Source organism: Ips typographus, linkage group LG2, assembly GCF_016097725.1.
Source record: "Ips typographus isolate SLU linkage group LG2, UJ_Ityp_2.0, whole genome shotgun sequence".
Taxonomy (NCBI): Eukaryota; Metazoa; Arthropoda; class Insecta; order Coleoptera; family Curculionidae; genus Ips; species Ips typographus.
The window spans coordinates 4,689,696-4,704,455 of record NC_138423.1 but is presented as its reverse complement, the minus strand read 5'-3'; the positions used below and the strand labels follow the sequence as shown (position 1 = coordinate 4,704,455).

The following is a 14,760-nucleotide window of genomic DNA, read 5'->3' as shown; positions in this document are numbered from 1 at the left end:
CGACTTTATGGACACACTGTATACAGATGATATGATACGAGCAGAAAATTAATTGTTTGAAAGCTTGATTTTGTTATGCATTTAGACGTAACCCCTGACAAATTACTACAACACATCGACAAACAAGAGATTCTCAAGGGAACGGGACATGTCAATAGGGTTTAAATTGCTTTAGGGCGCAAATTTCATGCTACACGGTAGTTTCGTAATTTCGGTTTAATCTTGAGGATTTATTTGTCTTATCGAACAAGTTAAAATAATGTTTATTTTCAATCAGGTATGTAATAACGTTATTTCTTATGTGTAAATTGAAGATACTACCTAATTTCTCGACAGAAATCAAAGACTTTCCACCTGAGTATGTAATATACTATTACTGATATTTACATAACCTCTAGAAAACTTTGTTTTTTAAAAATGGTTTGTAGTAAAAACTTAAAATTTTGGCTACTTCTTCTAAAATCTATAAAGAACCCGAGTAAAGAGATGAATTTAAAAAAAAATATAAAATTACTGTAATAAAAACACTTTTACATTTAATTAATGTACAGTTAGTAATAAATGTAATTCAGCTAAAGGACTTAATTTTGTGAATATTTGCTACGTTTCCATAAGAATCGAGCAAAAAGCAATTTTCCAGGTTGTTTTCTGTACAAACAATCTTGAACTGATAAGCTAAAAGTAAAGTAAAATTGGAAAAGTCAAATTCAGTGTGACAGGAAAATTTACCAATTTTACTAGTAAATTTATGGTAATAATTTTCTTGTTATGGCTGTCATTCATTTCATTTCAGTCAAGTAATTTTGGGTCAATATTGTTAAAATAAAATCCTGAAAAATAAAGAGAATAAAAGCTTGATTTAATTTGTTATTTATTGTTTTAGAGATTTTGGTTTATCAATAAAAAAATTAAAAGTAAAACTTTTTTGACAAAGTGATTCTTCTACCAAAAAGAATTTCAATTTTATAACTTTTTTATGAACAAGTAGCATTTTCTATAAAAAGAGCATTTTCAACTTTTTGTCACTTTTCTTTATAATCTCATTTTTAAATTATGACAAATATGTTTATGAGATGATATTATTATTTAAAGAATTAGTAATTTACTATTAATTTACTGACAAGAAAACAGAGTTAAACTGTATCTCTTGCAAATTTTGACAGTTTTGACATTAGTGATCGACATCACGTGGTTTTTGGAGGATAATTTAGCAAAGCAGTCACGTGACCACTGTCAAAATAACTGTCATATATCTCAGAAACACGTTTTGTAAAGAGTACAAGAATTTTTGCAACTTTTGAGCACACATTGACAGTCAGAGACAAAATTTGGTACAGTCAGGGAGAAAAGCGGTAAACACAGTTTGAAAGGACAGTCAATGACAAAATCGCCTGTAAAACCACTTGGAGTGAAAAAATTACTGTTTTAAGCACATTTCCGGAATTCTCATTAAATGCCCCATCCAAAAACTTGACAAACACTACAAAATTTGGTACTGTCAAGGAGAAAAGCGGTGTCAAAATTTAAACTGACAGAAACACAGTCTAAAAGGTCAGTCAGATACCAAATCGTCTATGAAACCCATTTGGAGTAAGAAAATGACTGTTTTAAGCATATTTTTAGAATCAGCATTAATTTTCCTATCCAATAACCTGGAAAAAACACTACAAGATTAAGTACAGTCAACGAGAAAAGCGGTGTCAAAGTTTGAACTGACAGAAACTCAGTTTGAAAGGACAGTTAGGGACAAAATTACCTGTAAAATCCACTTAGACTGAAAAAATTACTGTTTTGAGCACATTTTTAAAATCCTCCTTTAATTTCCTATCCAATAACCTGAGAAACACTACAAAATTTGGTACAGTCAGGGAGAAAAGCGGTGTCAAAGTTTGAACTGACAGAAAGAAACACAGTTTGAAAGGTCAGTCAGAGACCAAATCGTCTGTGAAACCCACTTAGAGTAAGAAAATGACTGTTTTAAGCACATTTTTAGAATTTGCATTAAATTTCCTATCCAATAACCTGGAATAAACACTACAAGATTAAGTACAGTCAACGAGAAAAGCGGTGTCAAAGTTTGAACTGACAGAAACACAGTTTGAAAGGACAATCAGGGACAAAATCGCCTGTAAAATCCACTTGGAGTAAAAAAAATTACTGTTTTAAGCACATTTTTAAAATCCTCCTTAAATTTCCTATCCAATAACATGAGAAACACTACAAAATATGGTACAATCAAGGAGAAAAGCGGCGTCAATGTTTGAACTGACAGAAACACAGTTTGAAAGGTCAGTCAGAAACAAAATCGTCTGTGAAACCCACTTGGAGTAAGAAAATTACTGTTTTAAGCACATTTTTAGAATCCGCATTAAATTGCCTATCCAATAACCTGGAATAAACACTACAAGAATTGGTACCGTCAAGGAGAAAAGTGGTGTTAAAGTTAGAACTGACACAAACACAGTTTGAAAGGACAGGGACAAAATTACCTGTAAAATCCACTTGCAGTAAAAAAAAAATACTGTTTTAAGCACATTTTTGAAATCCTCCTTAAATTTCCTATCCAATAACATGAGAAACACTACAAAATATGGTACAATCAAGGAGAAAAGCGGCGTCAAAGTTTGAACTGACAGAAACACAGTTTGAAAGGTCAGTCAGAAACAAAATCGTCTGTGAAACCCACTTGGAGTAAGAAAATGACTGTTTTAAGCACATTTTTAGAATCCGCATTAAATTTCCTATCCAATAACCTGGAATAAACACTACAAGATTTGGTACAGTCAGGGAGAAAAGCGGTATGGAAGGTTGAACTGCCAAAAACACAATTTGAAAGGACAATTAGGGACAAAATCGCCCGTAAAACACACTTGTAGTAAGAAATTGACTGTTTTAGCACATTTTTAGAATCTGCATTAAATTTCCTATCCAACAACATGGAAAAAACATTACAAGATTTGGTACAGTAAAGGAGAAAAGCGGTGTCAAAGTTTGAACAGACAGAAACACAGTTTGAAAGGACAATCAAGGACAAAACCGCCTGTAAAACCCACATGTAGTAAGAAAATGACTGTTTTAAGCACATTTTTAAAATCCTCCTTAAATTTCCTATCCAATAACATGAGAAACACTACAAAATTTGGTACAGTCAGGGAGAAAAGCGGTGTCAAAGTTTGAACTGACAGAAAGAAACACAGTTTGAAAGGTCAGTCAGAGACAAAATCGTCTAAGAAACCCACTTGGAGTGAGAAAATTACGGTTTTAAGCATATTTTTAGAATCTGCATTAAATTTCCTATCCAATAACCTGAGAAACACTCCAAAATTTGGTACAGTCAGGGAGAAAAGCGGTGTCAAAGTTTGAACTGACAGAAACACAGTTTGTAAGGACAACCAGGGACAAAATCGCCTGTAAAACCCACTTGGAGTAAAAAAAATTCTGTTTTAAGCACATTTTTGAAATCCTCTTTTAATTTCTTATCCAATAACCAGATAAAACACTACAGGATTTAAAACAGTCAGGGAGAAAAACGGTGTTCAACGGAAACCATGCGATATTAAATAACAAAAAATCTGGAAATTTCAATTTTCAATCCGAAGACTATGAATGGGGTATACAATTGCTCGCTTTATTATCAAATTTGCAAACTTTTCGAAACTTTATTGAACCACTTAGCCAACGGACCTTTTTGTCCTTTAAATTGACGCTTCTGACACAACATCGATTTTCCGAACCCTTGAGCCTGAAAGATGGCAAAAGCTTAATGGAAAATGTATTCTTTAATAAATTAGGCAGCGATTAAAGTGACACGAGAAAGACTGTTACTGCCAAAACAAACAAATTTTAATTATCCATTATGTAATTTCACTGAGTTTAATTAACTACCATGATAATCGTTTTCAACGGCTTTGTAATTTTAGTAAAATTTGTAATTTGCATCGTTGAGGCCAGTGAATAATTAAAATAATAATAAAAGCACACCGGGCCGGTTTACAGTATAGATCATTTGGTTTAATTACAATAATACGAATTTCACTATACGGAATTGGTGTTTTTATTTTCAGTTTCCCAATAACATTACAATTGTATGTATAATCAAACATTGAACGCATCTGTCCCAAATCCCATGCACAACCAGTTAAGCTTTCGGTACGGATTTCAATTTGCAATTCAAATTTCTTAATCGCATCAGATGTCCACAAATTCCACTAATTGAAGTTTTCAGTCTTGAGAAGTCTGCTTGGAGTTTTAAATGCGACAAGCAATTGACAGAATTTGCAATTATAAATGAAACATTTGAATATGAGCTTTATAGTTGTATCAAACAACAAAGTTTTCAGGAATAAGAGATTCTTTCAGGAACTACTTCAAATTAATTTCCGGTAAAGTAAAACTCAATGGGACCGGAAATTTACCAATCTTACCAGTAAATTCCAATTTGATCAGTAAGTTTATGGATCTAATGGAAATTTGCTGGAAAGATATCATTTTCCTGTCACGACTGTCATTAATTTCATTATTTTCGGTCAATACTGTCAAAATAAAATCCTGAATAATAAAGACTGAATGTAAGGCTGATTTGATTTATTATTTATTGCTTTAGAAATTTTTCAATAATAAAATAAAGTAAAACTTTTCTGACAAAGTGATTCTTGTACAAAATGAGTTCTTATAACTTTTTGTATTATAAATTTTTTATGAACAACTAAGCCTTCCCTAAAAAAATAGCATTTTCAGCTTTTTATCACTTTTCTTTATTAACTCATGTTTAAATTATGATAGATAATATGTTTTTGAGATAAGAAAAATTACGCAAATCTGAAAATATTGATATTTAAATAATTTTTAATTTACCTTTACAAACAGATTTTTGTCAAAATAACTGTCATAAATCTCAGAAACACGTCTTTTTTCGAAAACTGTGTTAAGCTGTAATTCTTGCAAGTTGTAGACAAGTTTTGACATTAGTGATAGATATCACGTGGTTTTTGTAGGACAATTGTGCTAGGCAGTCACGTGTTCACTCTCAAAAATAACTGTTATAAATCTCAAAAAGACTTTTGTATCCAATACCGCAAGAAAACTCTTCTAAACCCTGATTTTTGCAACTTTTGAGCACAGTTTGACAGACAGGGAAACAATTGCTTGTCAAACGCACTTTGAGTGAAAAAATGACTGTTTTAGGTACATTTTTGGAATCCTCGTTAAATTTTCTATCTAATAACCTTAGAAAACAGTACAAAATTTGATACAACCAGGGAAAAAAGTGGTGTCAACGTTTGAAATGACAGAAACACAGTTTGAAAGGACAGTCAGGGACAAAATTGCATTTAAAATCCACTTGGAGTGTTAAAATTACTGTTTTAAGCACATTTTTGGAATCCTTATTAAATTTACTATCAAACAACCTGAAAAAACACTAAAAAATTTGGTACAGTCAAAGAGAAAAGCGGTGTCAAAGTTTGAACTGACAGAAACACAGTTTGAAAGGAAAGTCAGGGACAAAATCGCCTGTAAAACCCACTTCGAGTGAGAAAGTTACTATTTTAAGCACATTTTTAGAATTCTCATTAAATTTCCTATCAAATAACCTGAAAAAACACGATAAAGTTTGATATAGTCAAAAAGAAAATTGGTGTCAAAGTTTACACAGCCAGAAAAACAGTTTGAAAGAACAGTCAAGGACAAAATTGCCCATAAAACCCACTTGGAATGAGATAATGACTGTTTTAAGCATACTTTTGAAATCCCTATTGAATTTCCTGTCCAATAACCTAAAAAAACATTTCAAAACTTGGTATAGCCAAGAAAAAAAGCGGTGTCAAAATTTAAACTGACAGAAACACAGTTTGATAGGAAAGTCAGGGACAAAATTGCTTGTAAAACCTACGCGTAGTGGAAAATGACTGTTTTTAACACATTTTTGGAATTCTCATTAAATTTGCTATCCAATAACCTAAAAAAACACTACAAAATTTGGCAGTCAGGGAAAAAAGCGGTGTCAAAGTTTGAACTGACAGAAACACAGTTTGAAAGGAAAGTCAGCGAAAAAATTTGCCTGTGAAACCTACTTGTAGTGGAAAATGACTATTTCATGCACATTTTTGGAATCCTTATTATATTTCCTAATCAATAACCTGAGAAAATACTAGAAAACTTGGTACAGTCAGGGAAAAATGCGGTGTCAAAATTTGAACTCCCAGAAACACAGTTTGAAAGGACAGTCAAGGTTAAAATTACCTGTAAAACCTACTTGGAGTGAGAAAATGACTATTTTAGGCACATTTTTGGAATCCTCATTAAATTTCCTAATCAATAACTTGAAAAAACACTACAAAACTTGGTACAGTCAGGGAGAAAAGCGGTGTCAAAATTTGAACTGCCAGAAACACAGTTTGAAAGGACAGTCAAGGTTAAAATTGCGTGTAAAACCTACTTGGAGTGAGAAAATGACTATTTTAGGCACATTTTTGGAATCCTCATTAAATTTCCTATCAAATAACCTGAAAAAACACTAAAAAATTTGGTACAGTCAAAGAGAAAAGCGGTGTCAAAGTTTGAACTGACAGAAACACAGTTCGAAAGGAAAGTCAGGGACAAAATCGCCTGTAAAACCCACTTCGAGTGAGAAAGTTACTGTTTTAAGCACATTTTTACAATTCTCATTAAATTTCGTATCAAATAACCTGAAAAAACACTACAAAGTTTGATATAGTCAAAAAGAAAATTAGTGTCAAAGTTTACACAGCCAGAAAAACAGTTTGAAAGAACAGTCAAGGACAAAATTGCCCATAAAACCCACTTGGAGTGAGATAATGACTGTTTTAAGCATACTTTTGAAATCCCTATTGAATTTCCTGTCCAATAACCTAAAAAACCATTTCAAAACTTGGTATAGCCAAGAAAAAAAGCGGTGTCAAAATTTAAACTGACAGAAACATAGTTTGATAGGAAAGTCAGGGACAAAATTGCTTGTAAAACCCACTTGTAGTGGAAAATTACTGTTTTAAGCACCACATTTTTGGAATCCTCATTAAATTTTCTATCAAATAACCTGAAAAAATACTACAATTTGGTACAGTCAAAGAGAAAAGCGGTGTCAAAGTTTGAACTGACAGAAACACAGTTTGAAAGGAAAGTCAGGAACAAAATTGCTTGTAAAACCTACGCGTAGTGGAAAATGACTGTTTTTAACACATTTTTGGAATTCTCATTAAATTTGCTATCCAATAACCTAAAAAAACACTACAAAATTTGGCAGTCAGGGAAAAAAGCGGTGTCAAAGTTTGAACTGACAGAAACACAGTTTGAAAGGAAAGTCAGCGAAAAAATTTGCCTGTGAAACCTACTTGTAGTGGAAAATGACTATTTCATGCACATTTTTGGAATCCTTATTAAATTTCCTAATCAATAACCTGAGAAAATACTAGAAAACTTGGTACAGTCAGGGAAAAAAGCGGTGTCAAAATTTAAACTGCCAGAAACACAGTTTGAAAGGACAGTCAAGGTTAAAATTACCTGTAAACCCTACTTGGAGTGAGAAAATGACTATTTTAGGCACATTTTTGGAATCGTTATTAAATTTCCTATTCAATAACTTGAAAAAACACTACAAAACTTGGTACAGTCAGGGAGAAAAGCAGTGTCAAAGTTTGAAAGGACAGTCAAGGTTAAAATTGCCTGTAAAACCTACTTGGAGTGAGAAAATGACTATTTTAGGCACATTTTTGGAATCCTCATTAAATTTCCTATCAAATAACCTGAAAAAACACCAAAAAATTTGGTACAGCCAGGGAAAAAAGCGGTGTCAACGTTTGAACTGCTAGAAACACAGTATTTGTAATTTACCGGTCAATTTTTCCTGATAAAGTAAAATATATATTTTACCGGTAATTAACCTATCACTACTTAAAATGCTTTAAGCCCACGAGGGTACTTCAGTTCAAAGATAATTTCAATTTCCCGGCGGAGATGGGTTCTAAAATAGCAATTTATGTGTCATGGCCAACGGTTGTGTGTTATTACCAGGTAGAGGGTCTCATTATAACTTTCAGTTTAGTTCTGGTTACCGTAATAAGTTGGGTTAATATAAACTGAGTGTTAAATTACTTACTATTCTGTAACTAGAAGAGCACTTAATCTTACCATCTGTTAACTGGAAAAATAATTTTTTATTACACATTTAAGAAGAATGAAAATATTCACTTTAAGTATTGAAAAGCTGCATTGTTTAAAAAGTCCGCCAGTAAGTTATTGTTGGCCAATGAACGGTAAGAGATTGTCTTGTACAGAACGACGAAACAATAATTTGTCCTGCTCTTGTTTCGAATACTGTAAGAAAACTGTGTTAAACTGTAATTCATGCCAATTCTAGGCAAATTTTGATAGTTTTGATACAGTGGCAGATATCACGTAGATTTTGGAGGCAAATTAAGCTAGACTGTCACGTGACCACTGTCAAAATACCTGTCATAAATCTCAGAAACACGTTTTGTATCGAATACTAGACGAAAACTTTTCTAAATCCTGATTTTTGCAACTTTCCAGCAGTTTGACAGTCAGGAACAAAATTGCTTGTCAAACCAACTTGTAGTGAAAAAATTACAGTTTTAAGTACATTTTTGGAATCCTCATTAAATTTCCTATCCCATAACCTAAAAAACACTATACAATTTGGTACAGTCAAGGAGAAAAACGGTGTCAAAGTTTGAACTGCCAGAAACGCAGTTTCAAAAGACAGTCCAGGAACAAAATCAGCTGTAAAACCCACTTGGAAAAATAAAATTACTGTTTTAAGCACATTTTTCGAATTTTCATTAAATTTACTATCTAATAACGACAAAAACACTACAAAATTTGGTACAGTCAAGGAGAAAAACGGTGTCGAAATTTTAACTGTCAGAAACACACTTTGAAATGACAGTCAGGTACAAAATCGCCTGAAAAACCCACTCGGAGTAGGGAAATGACGGTTTTAAGCACATTTTTGGAATCTTCATTAAATTTCCTATCCAATAAGGACAAAAAACACTTCAAAATTTAGTACAGTCAGAGAGAAAGTCGGTGTCAAAATTTGAACTGTCAGAAATACAGTTTGAGAGGACAGTCATGGACCAAATCGCCTGTAAAATCTACTTGGTGTGACAAAATGTCTATTTTAAGCACATTTTTGGAATTCTCATTAAATTTCCTATCCCGTAACCTAAAAAACACTACAAAATTTGGTACAGTCAGCGAGAAAACCGGTGTCAAAGTTTGAACTGCCAGAAACGCAGTTTCAAAAGACAGTCCAGGAACAAAATCAGCTGTAAAACCCACTTGGAAAAAGAAAATTACTGTTTTAAGCACATTTTTGGAATTTCTCATTAAATTTCCTATCTAATAACGACAAAAAACACTACAAAATTTGGTACAGTCACGGAGAAAAACGGTGTCAAAATTTCAACTGTCAGAAACACACTTTGAAATGAAAGTCAGGGACAAATTCGCCTGAAAAACCCACTTGGAGTAGGATAATGACGGTTTTAAGCACATTTTGGAAAACCTCATTAAATTCCCTATCCAATAACCTGAAAAAACACTACAAAATTTGGTACAGTAAGAGAGAAAGCGGTGTCAAAATTTGAACTGCTAGAAACACAGAATTTCCAATTTACTGGTAATTTACTGTTAATTTACCAGTCAAATTTTTCTAGTAAAATGAAATATTTACTTTACCGGTTATTTACCCATCACTAGTTTAAATCTAATCGGAAAATGTAAAAGTTTCATCAAAACGTAAGCAAATTTTATTTTTGGTTAAAATTAAAAAAATATTTTCAAAAAAGTATACTTTTTTGAATGATTTTTAGTACAAAAAGTCAACAAACAACGTCTTTTTTGCACTAGTGCAACACATGCAAAAAGTATTTTTTTGCACTTTGCACTTGTTGATAAAACAACTTGCAATTGCGTGCAAAAAAGACGTACTTTTTGCACTAGTTGCATAAATAACTATTTTTGCACTCATACCAAATGATTAAAACTGATTTTCTAATTTGTGGTCTCATTGTAAAAAAAGGACTATTTAACATGACTTTTAAATTATTTTTAGGTTTTTGCCCTGTCGTAATCTGTTGAATTGACCTAACAATATAGTTAATAGTAATATCAGCCAGCCCGGTGGTTGTCAACCTAAAATCTACACTTCAAACACTTTAACCTAACCAAAAAATTGAAATTAAGAAATGTATTTTTTTTAACACCCTGTACATCTAAAATGTTAATTTTTCTAGTTTATTATGCATGGTCACAGCGTATTTGATCCACATTCTGTTTGTAAAAGGATTATCCACTGCATGCAGACCCATTTCATTTCGACCAAAGGATTTAACGAAAAAACGTTGCCATTCAATTATTGTTATAGCACGCTTTTCATTCAAATCGCAAAAAATTATAATTTATTAGGTTCGATTGTTGCAGCCTATGTACAATTTGAAAATGTTATCAGTGGTACATCCGAAGGGCTGAAGCCTCTCTCCTCCACTAGTTTACTGATTCAAGCACATAAATAAACAAATCATAAATAATGATGTGAAAATTGACTTAAGAAGCTTAGAAAATGTCTTTGTAGCCAGTTTTCACAATTTGCACACAAACTTCAATAGTCTAGCCTTGAAAATAGTCTTAAACACAGGATATTGACATTAGGTTCATAAAAAATTACTTCAAAACTAACTGTAACTAACTAACTTCAAGACTAGCTTGGAAAATCGAGTTTTAAGTCTATCTTCACCAAGTTTTTGACAGAGCAGATTTAAAAAACAATTTTTACATTCTTCATAAGCTTAAAAATGTCATTTCAAGCTTTGTCACTATTAAATTGACTTCTAGACTCGTCAGTGCTAAAAAATTTAAACATTTCTTAAAAATCTAGCCTGTTTTTAGAGCTTTAAGACTGTTTTTAGCCTGAAAAATAGACTATCATCACAACATTTTTTACTTATCTGGCCTGAAAGCCAGTTTAACACTGTCCATGATCTTGAAAATGTCATTTTAAGCTTGTTCACTATTAAATTGTGTTCTAGACTCATCGGTGCAAAAAATTGGAGTATTCCTAAGAAATTCGGACTGTTTTTAGTGCTTTAAGACTATTTATAATAGTAAAAGTCAAGTTTCAGACTCTTCAGTCATAAAAGCAAAAAATGTTGGCAATAAATGCTACGATGTTAGTCTTGAAAACTAATTTTTAAAAATGAATTAGTCCGAAAATTTAATTTGGACTGTTTCCAGTGTTTAATTGAATTCTAGACTTGTTTTAGTTCAGAAAATTGAGTTCTACACCAATTAAAGTCTCGAAAATAGACTTTTGGACTCTCTTTAGTCTTAATAAAGTTAGTAAAGTGTTTTTAGTGCTAGAAATCCAGTTTCAGACACTTGAAAATGGATTGCAACCTGAATAACAAATTTGAAGACTATCCCTAGTAGTAAATAATAACTTTTAGACTATTCAGGACAAATTTGGACTCTCGCTCCCTGGACGCCAGTAAAAATTAGTCCAAAAATACCGTTTTTTTTGACTATTTTTAGTGTCAAAAATTAACTGGTTAACTTATCCCAGATAACCAGATTTCAATCGTTTTGATCCATTTTAAAGTAAAAAATACTGTAACCCAGGTAGACAGTGGTAATTGCTACAGACTGGTAATAAAATCATTAAGTAGATATACAGGGTGTTTCAATTTTTTTTAAATCTCATATTAAGACACCCCGTATAAAAATTCAATTGAAATTCTTGCAATTCATTCTTTGTGCTAATCGTGCCAATGACTGCTTGAAGTACAGGGAGTTTAATTACAAAAAGTGGTGTTTTTTGCTGCAACTAAAAGTTGCACTTGCTTGGGACACTCTGTATAATTATGTTTATAAAGTGGTGTTGAAAGACGCGTTTTTTGTCGTAATTCTGAGATTGTTGAATCACTTTTCATCAAATTTGATACAACTACACTAAATATCAAAAAAATTGGTCATTCTATTTAAAAAGTCATAAGTTTACTTTTTTACTCAAATACTCTAATAAGCTACCTAAAAATAATGTAGACACAAATATGTTAAAAAGATTTGTATTTTTTTGCTAAAATCGAAAATCAAGGAGTTAGGGGGGTGGTAAATATTCAATCACCCTGTACATGCGTACTGACATTGTTGTTTTTGCCAACTTGCATAATTATTCTGATTTACCCGTTGTATTATTAATTATTTTAAAATAATCTGAAAACACTATTGTTACGAACAATTCTCATATTTGCTGTCACATAATATGAGGATTGGAAACACTGGAAGCAGTCCAAATTAAATATTCGGATAAATTCATTTTTAAAAACTAGTTTTTAAGACTAATATCGTAGCATTTAGTGCCAACATTTTTTTTTATTACTGGAACTTGACTTTTACTATTATAAATAGTCTTAAACTCGATTTTTCAGTCTTAAAGCACTAAAAACTAAGTCCAAATTTCTTAGGAATCCTTTAATTTTTTGAACCGATTAGTGTAGAACTTAATTGAATACTGAACAAGCTTGAAATGATTTTTTCAAGACTGTGAACAGTGTACAAACTAGCTTTCAGGTCTGATAAGTCATAAATGTTGTGAAGATATTCTTGGAACAGCTAAAAACAGTCTTAAAGCTCTAAAAACAGTCTAGATTTTTAAGAAATGCTTGAATTTTCAGAACTTAGGAGTCTAGAAGTCAATTTAATAGTGACAAAGCTTGAAATGACATTTTTAAGTCTATGAAGAACGTTAAAATTGTTTTTTAAATCTGCTAAGTTAAAAACTTGGTGAAGATAGTCTTGAAACTCGATTTTTGATCGAAAAATAGTCAAGCAAAGTAAAAAAACTTGAACAGATAGATTTGTATGAATCTAATTTTAATATCCTGTATTTAAGACTATTTTCAAGACTAAACTATTGAAATTTGTCTTAAAGTTATGAAAACTTACATCAAATGCAAATTTTAAGCTTCTGATGTCACTTTCATCGCTTCTGAGTCACTTTTTGATGTCCAAGTCATGTTTCAAGGTTTAAATGTGTGAATTTGTAGTCAAAAAATACTAGAAAAAGTAGTTTTTTATGTCTACAAGTAGTTATAATACAAAAGTCTTTCAACTTATTTGAAAACTATGTCGACTGACTACAAAGACAGTTTTTAAGTCTTTCAAGACTAAAGTCTTTCAATTTGTCAGGAAACTATGAAAGTTGTCTAGAAAGACATTTTCTAAGCTTCTTTAGTAAATTTTCACCATTTCCAAGACAATTTTTAAGTTGGGTTGGTTTTGGGTCTTTGAATGTAATAACTCAATTATCTCATAAAAGAAGTTGCAAATCAGGATTTTATAAGAGATACTTTCTTTTTCAAATTGAAAAAAAAATTAAAAAAACTGTCCTTTTTAAAAAATATCCAGTGACGTAGAAATAAGGCGGAAAATTAAAACCATCTTTCTGTATCTACGTCACTGGAAAATTTTTTTTGACAAAACTTTTTACTTTTATTACTGAAAAGTCTGATACTTGAGTTACTATTACCATTATAAATAGTCTTAAACTCGATTTTTCAGTCTTAAAGCACTAAAAACAGTCCGAATTTCTTAGGAATCCTCCAATTTTTTGCACCGATTAGTGTAGAACTGAATTGAATACTGAACAAGCTTGAAATTATATTTTCAAGACTATGGACAGTATACAAACTGTCTTTCAGGTCTGATAAGTCAAAAACTCTATTTTTCTGGATAAAAACAGTCTTAAAGCTCTAAAAACAGTCTAGATTTTTAAGAAATGCTTGAATTTTCAGCACTTAGGAGTCTAGAAGTCAATTTAATAGTGACAAAGCTTGAAATGACATTTTTAAGCCTGTGAAGTACGTAAAAATTGCTTTTCAGGTCTGCTAAGTTAAAAACTTGGTGAAGATAGTCTTGAAACTCGATTTTCCAAGCTGAACGCAGTTTTAAAGCACTAAAAATAGTCCAAACTTTTAAGAAAATGAAAAGCAAAGTTAAAAAACTTGAACAGTTAGTCTTCAAGGGAATTTTTATGAATATAATGTTAATATCCGGTATTTAATTTGTCTTAAAATTATGAAAACTTAATTCAAGTGCAAATTTTACTTGCTTTTCATAGGTTCAGAGTCACTTTTTGATATCCAAGTCAATTTTCAAGGTTTAAATGTGTGAATTTGTAGTCAAAAAATACTAGAAAAAGTAGTTTTTTATGTCTACAAGTAGTTTCAATACTAAAGTCTTTCAACTTATTTGAAAACTATGAACTGAGACACCCTGTTTACTTCGGTTTAATAAATTAGTGAATTTTACATCGATTTTTCTTTTTCCCACCTCAAACTTCCCAGCAGATTTGAGGAAAGTGTAGCCACACTTTAAAATGCATTTGGACGTCTGCCAAAATAGAAAATTGAAATTTAGTGAACAAAAGGCTAGTTGAATTAATGCATAAGTGCAACAGCGTTCAGTCTTGTTCTTGTTTGAGCTTTTTCTAAATTGGTTATGGTATCTGAACGGTTTAATTATGAAAATGGAATCCTATTTGAGGTCTGGTTAAATAAGGTAGGGTTGTAACCTAATTTCATTAAATTATTATCCAGCAATTCAATCAGTCCATTTCTTTCTGCGGCTTTTTAATTTTAGTGGTCTAATTAGTAAATGTAGGTAATTCACTAAGGACGACTAAAGTTTTTCCTAACGAAACTTTGTGTGACTCTTTGCTGTTAA

General features: G+C 31.6%; 1 protein-coding gene across 1 annotated transcript in view; it reads left to right on the top strand.

Moving 5' to 3' along the window:
- Positions 1-14,760, top strand: part of Ac78C (adenylyl cyclase 78C) — a 158,866-nt gene that overhangs the window by 32,011 nt on the left and 112,095 nt on the right. The window lies entirely within an intron of this gene.